Source organism: Apostichopus japonicus, chromosome 2 (genome assembly GCF_037975245.1).
Source record: "Apostichopus japonicus isolate 1M-3 chromosome 2, ASM3797524v1, whole genome shotgun sequence".
In the NCBI taxonomy this organism is placed as follows: domain Eukaryota; kingdom Metazoa; phylum Echinodermata; class Holothuroidea; order Aspidochirotida; family Stichopodidae; genus Apostichopus; species Apostichopus japonicus.
In genome coordinates this window covers 19,292,674-19,309,181 of record NC_092562.1, presented here as the reverse complement: position 1 = coordinate 19,309,181, position 16,508 = coordinate 19,292,674, and the positions used below count along the sequence as shown (strand labels likewise).

The 16,508-nt window shown below is 38.8% G+C and overlaps 1 protein-coding gene and 1 long non-coding RNA gene across 4 annotated transcripts in view; both read left to right on the top strand.

Annotated features, from left to right (window-relative positions):
- The window catches only part of LOC139981246 (uncharacterized), a 55,121-nt gene that overhangs the window by 7,412 nt on the left and 31,201 nt on the right, over window positions 1-16,508 (top strand). The gene's annotated exons all lie outside the window — the stretch shown is intronic.
- LOC139981158 (uncharacterized) lies at window positions 7,096-10,216 on the top strand. 2 transcript variants are annotated; one of them, XR_011797802.1, is made up of 3 exons: window positions 7,096-7,891; window positions 8,569-8,725; window positions 8,972-10,216. It is a non-coding gene; the product is annotated as an uncharacterized lncRNA (long non-coding RNA). The 2 variants fall into 2 exon arrangements; XR_011797800.1 differs by having other exon boundaries at window positions 7,097-7,891; window positions 8,977-10,216.

Below are 16,508 nucleotides of genomic sequence, written 5' to 3'. Positions count from 1 at the left end.
TACAAGTAGTGGTAAACCATTTGACCCCTGCTACAATGGCCAAACGTTCCTTCCTGGTGACGCAGTATCGTCTCTCCGGTTTTGTCAACGTTCTGCTATAGTAACCAATCACCTTCTCTTCTCCATTTTGCTTTTGTGAGAGTACTGCTCCTACCCCGTGATTGCTCGCATCAGTGTCGAGAATGAAGGGGTCATTCCTCGTAGGATAACTGAAGGATAACTCGGAGATACCTTAAGTCGTTTCTTAAGCTCACAAAAGGACCTCTCACAATCATCGTTCCATCGGAAGTCCCTTCCCGATTCTGTCAGTCTGTATAACAGCTTAGCAACAGAACTGAATCCTTGGATGAAACGTCTGTAGTAACTACAGAGACCAATGAAACTACGGACTTCTCGAACGTTGTTAAGACGAGGCCATTCGGATACCGCCCTGATCTTCGAGGGGTCGGTTTGTATTCCCTCGGAGCTAACGACATGCCCAAGAAATGTTACATGTCGCCGGAACAGTTGGCATTTCTTTGGCGACAGCTTAAGACCTGCTTGACTCAGCCTCCGCACAACCTCTTCTAGACGGTGAAGTTGCTCTTCAAATGTTCGCCCGTGCACTATTACGTCATCAAGGTAGACCAGACAACTTTCCCACTTGAGCCCTCCAAGGACCTGATCCATGAGGCGTTCGAATGTCGCAGGGGCATTTCAAAGCCCAAACGGCATCACTCGAAACTGGAAGAGTCCTTCGTGGGTGACAAAAGCTGTCTTAGCCCAAACCCGTGGATCCATCTCGATTTGCCAATATCCACTGGCTAAGTCCAAAGTGGAAAACCACGCCGCACCGCTGAGCTGGTCTAGTGTGTCATCAATTCTGGGAAGTGGGTATGAATCCTTTACCGTCACGTCGTTTACTTTGCGGTAGTCCGGGCAGAATCTCAAACTCCCATCCTTTTTCTTCACTAGTACAATAGGGGACGACCAGGGACTGCACGAAGGTTCGATGATGTCATGCAACAACATATCCTTGATTTCTTTGGTTGCCTCCTCTTGTTTGTGGATCGGTAGCCTCCTCGCTGGTTGTCTAATAGGAGGATGTTCTCCCGTATTTATCTTGTGCTTGTCAATACTTGTCCTCCCGAGGTCTCCTGCACCCTTGGCAAATGCACCCTGCCACCTGTGCAACAGCTTCTTGACCTCATCCTTCTGAGCATCCTCAAGCTGCTCCGTACATGCACCAAACAACTCCTTTAGGTGTTATGGGACTAATTCTGTCCCCGTATGAAGATCCTCGGTACCTTCGCCGGCACTATTCCCGGAAGAAACCTCTTCCACCTCTTCACATACGCCAACTGTTGTATCCCGGTACACCGTAACAGGGCAGTCACTCAAATTGACAAGCCTCACAGGGAAAGCCTCCTGCTTTGATTCCACAGCACAGCGAGCAGCTAAAACCCCTTTCTTCCCGAAAAGGGAACCTGATGGAGTCATGCATGCTGATTCCTTCCGTGCACATCCCTTGCGAGTCCTTAACCCTTCCGGTCAGCATGGACTCTGATTGAGCCGGCAGAATTGTCGTCTCTGCCACGACTCGACAAGATAGTTCTTCCTCTGCAGGTTTGGTACCTTTCTCTGGAAGTTTGGTTACTGTTGTCGGTGGTTCTGCAATGAGCTTGACGTCGTCTCCAATCACAACCTGGCCCTTCCGTGCATATTTAATGCAGTCGTGCTGTCTCAGGAAATCCAACCCTAGTGTACAATCCGGACCCAAGTCTGCAGCCCAGAAAGTGTGTCCCCTTTTCTTACCACCGATCTCGATATCCATCTCGAACATTCCTAGTAATGGTACACTCTTTCCATCAGCAAGTATCATGTACGAACCCTCATGTTTCAGTCGAGGCCTATTCTCGCATGAAAGTCCAAAAAATATACCCGCATGTATAAGTGAGATGTTAGCACCGGTGTCAACTAAGCCTGACACGTCTTTTCCTCCAAGTTTTGCCCTCAGGTATATCCCGCTCTTTGCAAGTCCGGGTATTCCGTTCAGCACGGCTATACAAATGGGCCCATTTCCTATTGTCGAGTTCCGACCCCCGATCTCGACAGATTCGAGTTTCCCTCCTGATTCTCTGTTTGGCTCTGCTATCCACCCACTCTCTTTTCAGTTGCCGGCAGTCTCTCTTAAAATGTCCTGGCTCCCTACACTTGAAGCAAATCGGGGTCCCGTCTTCCGTAAAAGAGGGCCTCCCATCATTCCTGCCCTGGTAGCCACGATTAACGCCGACTCCATGTTCCTGGGTCTTTCTCGGTTCCTTCAGATTTTGTACTTCGTCTTTAAGTACTGTTAGCCCATCTCGTAGGTCGGCCAGGACGTCCTGGTGTTGCCTCAATGCATCTGATATCGCCTTGGCTGTTTCGTTGTCCTCCAGGGTGTGCTTCACCTTCTCAGAGCTAGGCATAGCCTCGACGGCCCTGACTACCTTCCTGGCGGGAAAGTTCCTTTGCTTCTCCGCCGTCCGAAAAGCTTCTACCTCCAAAGCAGCCTGCAATGCTTCATCCATGGTATTAGATCGCATCTGATACACTCCTAACCTAAGATCGGTATCATCAAGGGCGTCAATGAAATGGTCCTTTGATAACAGCTGCTGCGATGTCGCCGTGGGGTAGGCTTGTCTTGCCAATCTACGAACCTCCTGGGCCAATTCTGGCAACGATTCATCTCGCTTTCGAGACAAGTGCTTGAGCTGGATCCGGAACACCTCTGTCTGGTGAGAAGGACTAAACCTCCTAGAAAGAGCCTCTACAAGCGCAGAAAACTTCCTTCGGTACTCTGGGTCCAAGTCCGCAAGGACAGCCTGTGCTTTCCCCTTGAGACTAGCGGCTAGGCACATTGCCATTACATCATTACACGCATGTAACTCAGCAATTATCTTGAATTGCGCCCGATAGTCTTCCCATGAGCCACTTCCATCGTAAACCCCTGGCCGAATACCAGCAGTTCCAACCGAAACATTGGCTGCCGGTGGATGCTGGCGAAAGCTGTCATATTTTCCATCCCGGGACGTGAACGGAACATGAGTTCCAACCCTAAGTCCCAGACCTCTAGTTGAAACGGATTCTCTGATTCCCGGTAGTTTTCGTCTTCATATCGTTCGTGTTCTCGGAACGGGTTGCTTGGAGAAGATACTAGTCGTCCGTCGTTCAGACCAGATCTCAAAACGTTTCGGTTGTCTCGAAAGCAAGAAAATCACAAGAGCCAATTTTCCATTTTAACTGTTTTTACATGTTTCTCAAAACTTGTAACCAAAAGTATGATATATCTGTTTATATGTTACCTAATGGTAATAATGTAATAATAAAAAAAGTAATCTTAGGTACAAAATGTACAATCATATGAATTCTACCAACAATTTCACTGCTCACACTCGAAGAAGATAAAGAAAACGACAGAAGACAAGAAGATGAAATTGTGGATCCATCTCATCATACACACTTTCATAAATGGTCGAAAAAATGTGATATTCTAAACATATTGGCAATAACAATAATTCCTTTAGAATTAATCCTAAATAACTGACAAATATCAACAGCAAAATAGAGGAAAGAAGAAGAGATAGAAACAAGCTGAGGAAACTTGAAATTTTCTCCGTTTTTAATTCAGAATGAGACACTTTAGGTAACGTTGCTAGGCAATGGTTGCTCTGTGGAGCAAACAGAACAACACATATGTTATATGCAAGTGAGATATATAAGATATGAATTTATAAAAAAATAAAAAAATAAAAAACAACAACAAACAAACTAAAGAGCCCATGAAAATATTTGTGAAACTTAGATAGACTGTTTTGATAATTAGCCTTAAATCAAGCCAGAGTATTAAAGTAAGTGAATTAATCACAGTATTGCTTATATTTGAATACTGAATATTCATACCCCTATATATTTGAAAATATATTCAATGGATAATTCTATTTGTCCCACGCTTTTGCAAAGCGCATCTTAAATTGATTGAAATTTTTCAAAACAAATATCCCCATGAAGACTGAAACACTGATTTCTTCTTTGGATTGGTCTATAAAATACAGGGAGAAATGTCTGCGGAACCTCGATCAAATACTGATTTTCTGTAAGCAGGCCGATAGTGAGAGTACAAAGTCTACAGTATGAGTACGAGTACAAACTCCTGAGTACTAGTGCAACGTCGTGAGTTCAAGTATGGCAAAATGTACCTGAGTATGGACTCGAATACGAATACAGACTTGAGTACTTCAAGTCCGTCTGTACGTATCTGACGTTTTCAAGCATCCCACAGTAACTATAGAATATGCCGCCTCACAAGATGCACAGTACAGATTACTAATCAAGGGTCAAAAAATAAAAACTTTCCAACAAACACAAAGGTTTGGAACTTGCTCAATTTCTGAATGTAACAGGGATAAAAAACAGAATGGGAGAGAATATTACAGAATTGGCATGAATGGCACAAAGATACCGACCTAATGCCAACTTTCAGCTTAACAAGAAAACTTAGCATACTGTACAGGTTTAATTTCATCGGTACAAAGATTTCTCTAATATACAAACCGATTCAAATTTTCAACAGAATATCATATAAATTGATTATCTGAAGTTTTGAGAAATAATGTGTGGAAAGAAAGAGATGTCTCTAAATAGCTGAATCCTGTATCAGTGATTGAGGACATCCAATGACAATTTATCAGCGTCTGCAATACTTGCACGGCCTTTGCATAAACCTATCGAATTCCCTCTGATACAAGAAATAGCTCAGGAAAGAAATTCAGGTTCTCTACCACTTAAAATGTCATAATTCAACTGATTTTTAATCTTCACAAAATGAGGAATGGGACTTTTCCCCGCAAGCCCTGATAATGAACTTATGTACCCAAAACAACTATTGAACTATTGATTTGTAATGTACCTAAAACACTAGGACTTTCAAGTTTCAACCCCCTCAACCCTACTGCCCTCCCTACCCTCCTCCCTTTTAAGAGCAAAAAATTGATGTCTTTAGAAATAGACTGGGTAATTCATGAGCGATTGCGGAATCTACCATCAAATAAAACACCCCTACCCTGCCCCTACCCTACCCGCCCCTACCCACCCCTACCCAACCCCTACCCTACCACGCCTTCTTCTATCTCCCTATCCATAATATTATAGGAGTATAATGTAATTTAATCAGAAGAGTAAGATAACAATTTCTGGCACAAGGTTTGGACTACTTATACTTTGTAAAACAAACCAATCTTTTTATCCACTGCAATATTGGTTGGTAGAGATAAATGAATAGTGGCTATTAAAACAAAGGTCTGATATTGAGTAGACTGTGCAAACGAGCAAAATAATTTCATATGTAGAGAAATCAAATGCAAAACTTTTTCAATGATCCCCCCGTCCTACGTTGGTTGTTATATCGTCCCCGTTCTGGCGAAGTGACGAATGTTCAAAATGTGAGTTTTGAGAAAATGCGCTCTAAAGATTTTCACATTTTGACTTTAGTATAGCGTAATTGAAAAAGGATCTTTTGTACCGAAAGTTGTCAATATTTTAAATATAACAAAAAGATTTTGAGTTGTCATATTTGTTGCTGATCGAATAAATTCTTAAAAAGTAGTAATTTTAGTGTAAACATATTCGTCGTAACATCATGTCATTTTCAGTTAATTTGAGATATTCGTCGCACATTCGTCACTATATGCTAGAACTAAATTTTGAAGTTTCGTCCTGTCACAGACTAGTATCCGTCACGTTTGTGTAGTAGCCATTTGGTACACCTTAAATGTTCACTGTCACATGGGGAAGAGGGGAGGGGGTAGGTGGAATCACATTACGTAAGAAGAAAATAATCGAAGGGGTGGTACATTGGTCTTATTAATTTAAAAAAAAACGCTCACTTTTTGTTGCAATTTATACAATAGACAAGGAATTTGTATGGGTTGTGGGCGGATGTAAGTGTTTTAGTATGTTTTTCGTGGGTGACATGGATGGTGTCGGGTATACAGGGATGTTGAGGTAGGCAGGTCAAGAAGAGCCGGCTACTGAAAGGGGGTGATGTATTGGTCCTATTTATTTTAAAAGAACCTCCACCATTTTCTACAATGTATGAAATAGACAAGGGATATTATGAAATGTGAACGCATGCAGTTGCAAAAATAATAGTTCCAGTGGCGTATCTGTTAAGTCGGAATTCTAATGAAGCACACAGAATACGGAAAATTGTGTGCAATTCTTCATTTTCAAGTGAGTGTATTACGTGAAATGTCTCTGACAATAGTTTCTAAGTAGCCTTCAAAAGTTTTGGAAGTGTTTTCACTATACGCTCCGCTTAAACGGAATGTGACATTTTTTTTAAGATTACAGGCACATTCATAATATCCAACCCAACCTCGTGTGAATCGTCAGCTTTAAAGAAGGAAACAACTGTATCATTGTTTAAGTGTTTCCAAGTTGTACGATAGTATGTTGCTCCTTTTTCTATTTCCTTCCAGTATACATATAAAAAAAATCTTACGCTCACATGGCCATTAATAATATCCAACGCAACCTCGTGTGAATCCTTAGATTTAAAGAAGGAAACAACTGTGCCATTTATCAAGTGTTTCCAAATTTTTACTATAGTATGATGTTCCTTCTTTTTATTTCCTTCCAGTATACATATAAAATTTATAGAGAGGAGTCATATAATACCTCAACAAGAAAAAGAACTAATATAAAAGGTTATTTTTTAAGATGATAGGATATCATATCAAATACATTTACACATACAAAAGTTAAGACATAAAACGATACAACAAACAGACTGCAACCAACAGTCCAAGAATAACTGATATAATAGGGGGGAAAATGTTAAGATGATAGGATATCATATAAAATACATCTACACATACAAAAGTTAATACATAAAACGATATAACAAACAGACTACAACAAACATTCTAAGTGCTCGGATGGAATGTATAAGCAGCACGGTATATAACGTTCGGTTTTATGTGGGGATTGCTTAAATTTCTGCTCGATTTTTGCAGGAGACTTTTTAGTACAGTGTACAAAGCGTGATTCTGATCACTGTAAATCTTATTAGACATTCTTGTAAACTCGGTAGGCCATCAGCTGAAGGTCGAAATTCGCTTGTTTCGTTCCAGCAACTGCGGGTCTAAAATTTCTCTACAGCATTGAATACATAAATTAACTAAGATTAATGATCCAAAAGTTCTCCATGTACTTTCCTGCAGTTTTTTTGCAATTCCGCTCGAAAGATCGAACTATATTTTTTATTGCGTATGTTAAGAAACCTGCCGTTTTACGTTCAAAAGTTGTGCGCCAGTGAGATATCTGTACCATGTGATATGAATTGTCCAATGAGCCATGAGTTCTGTGTGCAATCTTTGTAGAAAACAACAAACATGGCGGCTCCCACGGGCGCTAGTCAGTCTCCGACACACGGAAATCTACAGTGCTCAGTGCACATTGAATCTGTAAAATTTGAAGCATTCAAGGCACTGACGAATAAACGATGGAATAAAGTTACTTCCTGCGCTAAAGATTGGCTTAATCTCAGCGGCGGAGACTGATATCGCCGTACTACTGATTACTCCATGGCCTACTACGATCAAGCGTGTGTTCAACAGCATAGTATGATGGGGTTCCACGATAAGTGTTACAGGCGGTTCATTGATAGCAAGCACATTGCTGCAAGAAAACGGACAGTTCCAGAGGAGACCCCATATGATTTTAAACGAAGAATTGACGGAAAAGATCGAGGAAACCAAGCAGAAGCTCTGGTGTATTGCCTGTTCAATTTATTATATGTGGGAAAAGAAACAATACATTACTAGGCGTTGCAAACGGGACAAGCTGCAGCAGGCAGAGACTTTCGATGGAGGTAAGCCTAAGCATACTACACGACTCAACTTGTACTTCTGTGGCATAGTTGAAGTGTTAAGAGAAGTTGCATAATGCAAGATCAGTAGCTCTTAAGGGATAGAATCCAAGTCAAAGGGCACAGTGTTGGACCTGAACATAATATAATTACTTAGTGGCATGGTCATCTGATTTGTTTTGTTATAAGGTGGTAGGAACGGAAATTTGTTTCAAATTCTCCATCTGGGGCACTAGCCTAAGTGTTAAATACAGGCTTCATAGTTTTCTTACTGTGGCCCTTTATTTGAATGATAGAGATATTATATTAGTTAGAAAAATAAGTGTTACAAAGGTGCAATAAGGTTAGGTTTGCAAGGTCTTATGGTCAGCCTGTCTAGCTTTACCAAAATGAACAAGTATCTGTCTCCTTTATTAGTAGTAACAGATATAACCTACCATTGTATAATTTAAACCATAAAATTAAGAGATAATGTACCGTACTGTCAAAAAAAGCCTGTTTTAATTTTTTTTTGCATGACACTGGTTTGCAAAATTTGAATGTGTCTTTGTTTGTCCATAGAAGATGAGCAGATCACATGGTATATAAATAAAATTGTCTTAGTTCTTATTTGTTCAAACTTACATTTTGATCAACAGAAAATGCAAAACAATTTGCTTTTTTTATTTCATTTTATTAAGGTATTGCTTCGACAAGCAGCAGAGCGGAAAAAAGATGAGCCCAGATTTTATGAATATTAGAGGAAAAGACCGTGTTGCCATTGAAGTGAGGTACCACTCTCCATGTTGAAGAAACTAGATACAATTCTTGACAAGGAAGACATACAGATCTTGAAAGGTAAAGTACTCTCTTCAATGTTTGGTTCATTGAGTGTTCAGGGGTGGATCTAGGACTTGGAAAATTAAAAAATTCTCTAAACGCTTTGAGATGCAATATCAGGTTAATCTTTCCATTGAAATTATTAAAGAAATTTGCAACATATTTCTAGCTGAATTGTAATTATATTGGTACCCCATCATAAAATGTGAGACTCAAAAATATCCAATTTCATGGTACAAGGTGTTCTGTTCATCTCCTCCTCAGAGCAGAGTTTACCACCAACAAAAGATGCTCTGATCCAGCATGTTAAGCGCTGCACCAACCAGGCTGCTATTCACAGTAGGGCATTGCAGCCAAGGATTGATGCACTCTCACCAGAGGGACATGGATGTAAACTTGAAAATGATGACCTTATAATCACTTGGATGACGAAGCCACCTGACCCAGATGTTTTGCTTCAGTGTGTCAGCAGTAGCTGTAGAGTCGGCAAATGTCTTAAAGGAAGATGTTCCTGAATGAATGCACAACTACCGTGTACAGACCTATGTAAATATAGAAATTGCAGCAACTTCCAAGAAGATGTTGAGATTGTTGATGCAGGGGAAGATGATTTGGAGGATGAACTGTGATGGTGTTAAATCTCGATATCTTAGTCTGAAATTTTAATCAAGTTTGAAGTTTGTGAAGAGGGTTAACTTTTTCAAAGTCATGTTGTCATTATTTTGTTCCCCAGAGTTTAAAGGAACCAGTAAACATGATCTTATTCATATATTCATTTTAGCTATTAGTAGTTTTACGTAGATTACCCTACCTACCAGACACCTTTGATAAATATCCACATTTTCTTCAAATCACACTTTTTTTTTAGAGGGGATGGGAGGGGGGAGGAGGGTGTTATGGGCATGCTTTACCTCTTGCATATTCACAACTACATTTACTGATGACGATGACGCAAATACCGCGTCCTGAAACCAGTCAAAGGTTTATACACTGTTGTTGGGGAACCATCGACCCTGACCCTGTTCCAATATCACGGTTCTTTATTGTTTGCCGTAACATTTCGTTACCTGTTTTATTCATATTGTTAATATGTTCTGTGCATCTGTTCAAGTTTTGACTGAAGGATATTCAAGTCTTTAGTGACTTTTATTTCATCTAATTATCTTCACCTCTACTACGGAATAGACTTTCCCTTTTCCATACCATATCTGACTTCCATGCAGTGAATTGAAGTGGATACTGTTAAGACTAGTACAACTGTCCTTGGATGAACTTTTAATCACTTATTAATTCCGCGCCGCGCCTTTTGATGAAGAACCTGTATCTTGAATCATCGCAAAGGCCCAGCTCTACTACACCATTGAGTGTATCGACCCAGTCTTAATAGATACATTATTTCTTTATATCTGGGGCTTAAGTTAACTGTCTTCGTTATTCACTTATTTGTACCATTCACCTTTATTATTCATATTATTTGTAGAATATAGAACTATTATTATTCAAAATACCATTCGAAACCTTGTCGATCTTTTCTTTTATGCGTTAACTCCCTTGGAAACTCTTTTTGCAGGAATACGAATTATAAACATGTCGTTTCAGTAACAAGGAGAAAGTACATAGTTTTGCAGGAGACTGTAGAAAGAGTACTAAGGTAACGGATATATACCGACTATAACTTTATTTCACATCTACGATATGCCATGACGTCTTAGTGTGCCAACTTATATATTGATTTATACAAAAGAAATAGCTCACTGGTCTTGGGGCATTGGTACATCTCATTGTAACTAGGGATTTAGCTACATGTAAAGTAGAGGGGGAGGGGGTCGCATTTGTAAAACAGTTTGGATGGGGAGTGTAACAATTATGGAGAGGAACTTTTCATTATATGTGTATATTTATGCATACATGCACAGACGAAATGCATTCATAACATAGGGGGAAAATCTAAAAATATTTGATTTATTACAAAGCATTATATCTGAGTTTATTAAAAGTGGTACATTTTTATAATTAAAACCCTTAAGTTATAATGTGCAAAAATTGTATTTCATATTTCAAAGTTGAAAATGTGATTTTTTACCATTTTGGCGAAAATGGAGGGGGGGGGGGGCACAACTTGTAATGCCTGAAAACAACCCTCACAGACCCTTAGACCAGAATCCTCTTCCACCATTCTTGTAACCCTGACCCAACTATTATACAAACAAAATATGTCAGTCGTAATTTAACATATAAGAAAAGAGTGGTATGTATGCACCACTGTACCAAATCTAACGTTAGCACATGTGTTCCTAATACATAGCATCGTAGCACGTAATGTCTACATAACATACCCAATTTCAAGGGTTTCTTACAAAAATACTGCAGGAAATTTTTTGGAGAACTTTTGATATAATGTTTGTGATGCATTAAACTACCCCAAAATGCATTAAAAATCTAGACCCGGTGTTGCTGGAACGAAACTGATTTTACAGCCACATTTTGAGCTTCAGCTGATGGCCTACGGGTCTTGCAGCAGCATTTGCTTTTTTTAAAAGTATATTGTAATTTAAATTAAATATAGCTGATGTGTATTTAAGAAACTTCATTCTTCATTCTTTGCTTTTTTTGGCAATATAAAATGATGCCAGGCACGCACTGTATAGATCACATGTGCCATGGTAGAATAATACTATTGAAAACATTTTCCTTAGCCTTTTGGTTACAGAAAGAGACAACGTATAAGCCACACTAGATACTATATAATATACTTTTTTTAATACCTTGATGTTTTGCAGACAAGATCAAACTGTCGTCGCTCTATACTCCCAGTACTCAGTTTTCGAGGTTCTAGCCACCTCAGATCCCTCAATTATAATACGTTGCGATCTTGATAGAATGAGACCTTCATTTTTTATGGTTTTACTTTCAAAAACAAATTCCTTTATTTTGGAGTGACAAAATAAAGTCTTGTAGTCACATGTTGGAACTATGTCATCATTACAGAAATTGATAATTTCATTGGTCAGATTCAACAGAGCTCTTAGGAAGTGTGCATGATACAGCAGTATCATCGGCATATTTTTGTGACAGAAATGTGTGAATTTGATATTTTTATATTTATATAAGTTATATAGTACATAATATAAGCATATATAGCAGATAATGGACCCCTCTCCCCTAAGGCACACTAGCCTTTATTTCCGATATTTCGATATCCCTTTATCCAACCTAACTTGTCTGGATCATCCTTGAAGAAATTGTGTCTGCCAATGAATAAGCCATGTTTCTTTGATAAATCGTAAAAGATCCTTCATTAATTGATTTGGCAAAGTCAAGAAAAAGACCCTTTGTTATAATTCTTTCCTTTCAATCTTAATGAGACACAATATCATGGATTACTCAAACGTTTGATATCTGCAATACATAGATTCTTCGAGTGGCTTGCAACTTCCGTTCTGAAACAGCAAATGCCTTCTCCTTTCTTATGTCGAGCAACCTTATGGTTAACAATTCAAATGTATGGAAACCAGGGCTGAGGGTGTATCAGTCTGGTGATGTTCATTTGGTTTGTATGTCCATATTCTGGTTCATACTTCGTTTATTTTTCCAAAAGTTCTGGTATAAATTCCCCTGTGATCCTGAAATTCTTAGCCTGTGAAAGAATACGTCCAATTTTCTGTTAAATCTGAAGGTTGCTATACAGATTTTCTAGTAATTCGGTCTAAACGCTCCCCCCCTCCCCTCCCCTCCCTCGTCCTTTGTAGCAAAATTACTACCTAAGTATAAACTATTTTAGTACCTTCCAAAATTTCATGTAAAAGTATGTGACCTTCAGCTATGTAACTAGGTATTACTAAGCCAGATAAAGGTAGCTAACAGTTAGGTTAGAGCAATGCCCGTGATGACTCGCAAAGCCGCCAACAGCTAAGAGAAACCGTACTTCTTTAGGGAGATGTTACATGTTTAACGTTTCTTTACATATTAAATTGAAGCTGGTGTTTGCATGTTTCAATTTGTCATAATACTAGATTTTTTTTATTGAACTGTTTACATTCACATTGAAAGGAGACAGGAAACTTAAATAATTAAATTACACCCCCCCCCCCCCATCCCACCATCCCAAGTGACACTACACATTGGCAACAAAGTAGCTCCATGCCACGACTTTTAATAACCAATTTACTCCCGTACCGTGCAAGGTAATGGACTTAGATATTTTAGGGATAAGTTCATCAGGAGGATCTTGGAGATAAAAGTTCATTATGATGGTAGGGATCCTACCCTTTAATACGTAGGTATGGTTAGGCTAACACTAATAATGGTTTAACTTAATTAACCTTGGTCTAGGTATCGCGGTCACAATTAAAATTTGAGTGATATATTCATCATTTTTATACGAGTTACAAACATCTTCATCAATGTCCGTCAGTGAATTACACTGCATGTTTCCTCATTTACACACAGCTCTAATTAAATGTACCGACACTGTTACACCGATTCAGTAGAGATAAATAGCGTTACTCCAGTCTACTTTATATAGCTACTCGCGTAACAGATACAGGCATCGAATATACTGCAATCATAACACTATAGGCTACTATTCAGGTATATCATTGTTGACTCACTGGCCATTCTGTTTTCACGAGTTATACTATCGTGTATGAAATGCTTCATAAATCAATTGAAAGACGAGGTGGAAATAAAAAGATGTTACCTTCCCATAATCCTGGTTGTTTTCAAATGGCAGTTAGTTGACATGGTTGTTGTGTTCGGCTTGTTTCTAAAGGGTAATATTCGTCGTTATGCAAAAACGCATGTAAAATTGTGATGCTGTGTTACTGAGTGGTAATAATGACTAAAGTATTCGTCAGTTTGTGAAAACGAGAGTGGGCTTTAGGTGGACATTCGTCAAAAATCAGTCAGAAATAACTAAACAACTAGACAGTTTTAGAACTTCTAGCCCGCCTTAACCGATTCTTCACCCTCGAAATAGGTAAGAACAATAATTATCTCAATTTCGCCAAAAGTGAACATTCGCCACTACGCGAAAAACTGGGACGATATTTATTCTATTTTTTCTTCTTCAGTATCTTTTTCTAAGACTTTCAGCTGCTTATTGTCCACAGAATGGAACAGACGGAAACTAAACCACAATGGGAGTGAGCACCCCCCCCCCCAATCTGCACAGAATCCTTCACCCCCTCCCGTCCCCAAATGAAATCTCCACTGAATCCTTCACCCCTCCTCAAATAAAATCTGCGCTGAATCCTTCACCCCACTGGCTGCCCCCTAATAAAATCTGGAAAAAAAGTAATACACAATAAGCCTCTTGCCAGATTAATGAATGAGTTTTGTTACGTACTTTTAGCACCATATAGGTTCAAAAGTATAGCCTTGGGTGAGTGAACCTGAATTCCCCGCCCCACAAACTTACCTTTCAAAACTGGGTGTGCGGAACCAGACCCCTATATCACTATTCGCAAAGGTCAACTTGATTAATGCTGAAGGTAATTATTAAGACTTAATTTATCATATCTATATATGCCTCGGAATACACCATTTAACGTCTAAACTTTGATTTTATTTAAGGGAGAGGACCCAGGCTCCAAGAAATAATAATATCATATCATTTTCTTACTAACAATAAGAATGCAATGTTGAGAGATGCAATGGCAAACGCTATTCAATTAAGCCAGATCTACAATATGCGATCATTCAAACGACCAAAATATGTCAAGCTTAGAAAATAAGAGCATGAAAATTAACTGTAAGGTGACGTTTATTCAAGTATGGAGTGCTTCGAGGTTTTTTTTTGTAAATGTGTCTTTTTCTTGGGGGGGGGGGGCGAGGGTCTTTTGGGGTTGGGAGCGGTTATTGAAACAAATTAATAAGTAAACGTAAGTAAAATTAACGATTCATTATAAAGCGGCCAAAAAGTTTAAAAAAAGAAACGTAATGGAACAAAAAAACAAAATTCACAGAACCAGGATTTAATACTCTTAAGTCAGTAAAATAAACTGTAGAATGAAACATAGCGCACGGAAAGAACCAGTTGGAACTTAAAACAAACAGAAAACAGGAAGAGTAACGAAAGCAAATCTAAGTAACGTCATAACTTAGCCAACAGGATCTAAAAACTGCAAGAAGAAATTTTAAGGTAAAACCGTAAGTTAAATGAAGTTGTGACTAAGCTAAATTTTTAGTCATTGCCTTTCATTTGCACAGTCTTTGTTCACTTTAAGAAACCCGTGACTTTTATAATCTTGTATTTATTTTTTCATATATATGTTTTATACTCATTTTGATTTGCCCCAGAGATCACAAAGCGCGGTTGAGTGAGCAAAATGTCAATAGTTCATGTGACGGATCACTGAGCGGTCACTGCATGCGAAAATGTCAAGAGCTGTGAATATCCTTTTTTCCAATTTCATGTTTGTTTATTTGGCTCTGTTTTGTTTCAAACTGACCACATTATTCCAAACGTGTTATCACAATCAAACTATACTTCCCTAACCAGATAATGCAAATGACCAACTTTAAAATAAATGTTCGAAAGTTACTAGCAGATTAATTTGACCGACAAATGTCCTGTGGATAAACTTTCCAAAGGAAGTTTCATACACTAAAGAGCTTTTTCTTAGATAGTTAGTTTTCAGAAGCTTAAGTTCATATGGAAAGATATTCCCCGGACTACGTGAGAAGGCGACCTAAGAAGCTGTTGAACCGATTTCATTAGATGTAGGAATGAGATAATAAGTTCTTTTCAATGAACCCATATTTAGGGATGGTTAGATATAAGATAATCATGTCATGATATGAGCGTTACTATTAGAATATTGCGTTTGCCCGATACATTTTCTGCATGCATGCATTACCGGAAATGATGTAGTGTACACAGAGGAAGGAAGAATATCCGCAGAGGACGCCTATACGCGATCGGTGTGGACGACATATAAAATGGAATGTCAAGATATATGGGTGAGACAACAATATCTACTATCGTACATAGCACGCAAACATGCGCTTGCTGGTTACCCATATTTTGAATAAATTATTAACTCTGTAGAGCAAAGGAGGTCTTTGGGTGGCATACTCCTATTACAGTTTACATCAATCCGCCCGACTGTTTTCCTATCACAGGTAAAATGCCAAAATGCAGCAGGAGAACATATATTTGACATGTTATTGCAAGGCTTATTTTTTATAGTTCCAGGTATAAGTTAAGCCGGGCCTTACACTAGTAACTTTAATCCGAGCGTACAAATGAAAGTCTTCATAAATAGTCTTCATAAGCGGATATTTGCTTAAAAGTTCCTTTTTTATTAACTCTTGGCATACAAACTCAACGATGAGTACAACTATAACTTTGGATGGTTAAAAAATATGAGCATAATTGCTGATTATAAATTACAGAGCCCTCTATTCTACGTCCGTGTAGGCTTCGGGAGACAAACTTACACTCCCCGATTCTACAATAAATGATGTAATAATTGGGTCAATTGAGGAAATTTTAGACCCTTTAGGCCTCACAGAAACAGCATACGAAAATTGTTTTCTACTCAGTAAAGAGGTCTGTTCACAAGTAACAAAACTTCAGAATCTCGTAGCAAACAATCTTGACTTTCATGATACGCCGCAAATTGATGGTGTCATGAATGGCTAACTTGTCAGCTATTCATTTTCGTTAGCGTGTAGCTAGTGAAAACTTCTGTCAAGAACTAGAGACAACATTTAGTGTGTAACTCAATAAAAAACATTGTATTTATATATGCTACCTTTGAACTTTCAAGTGTATTGAGGATACGGTATATATATT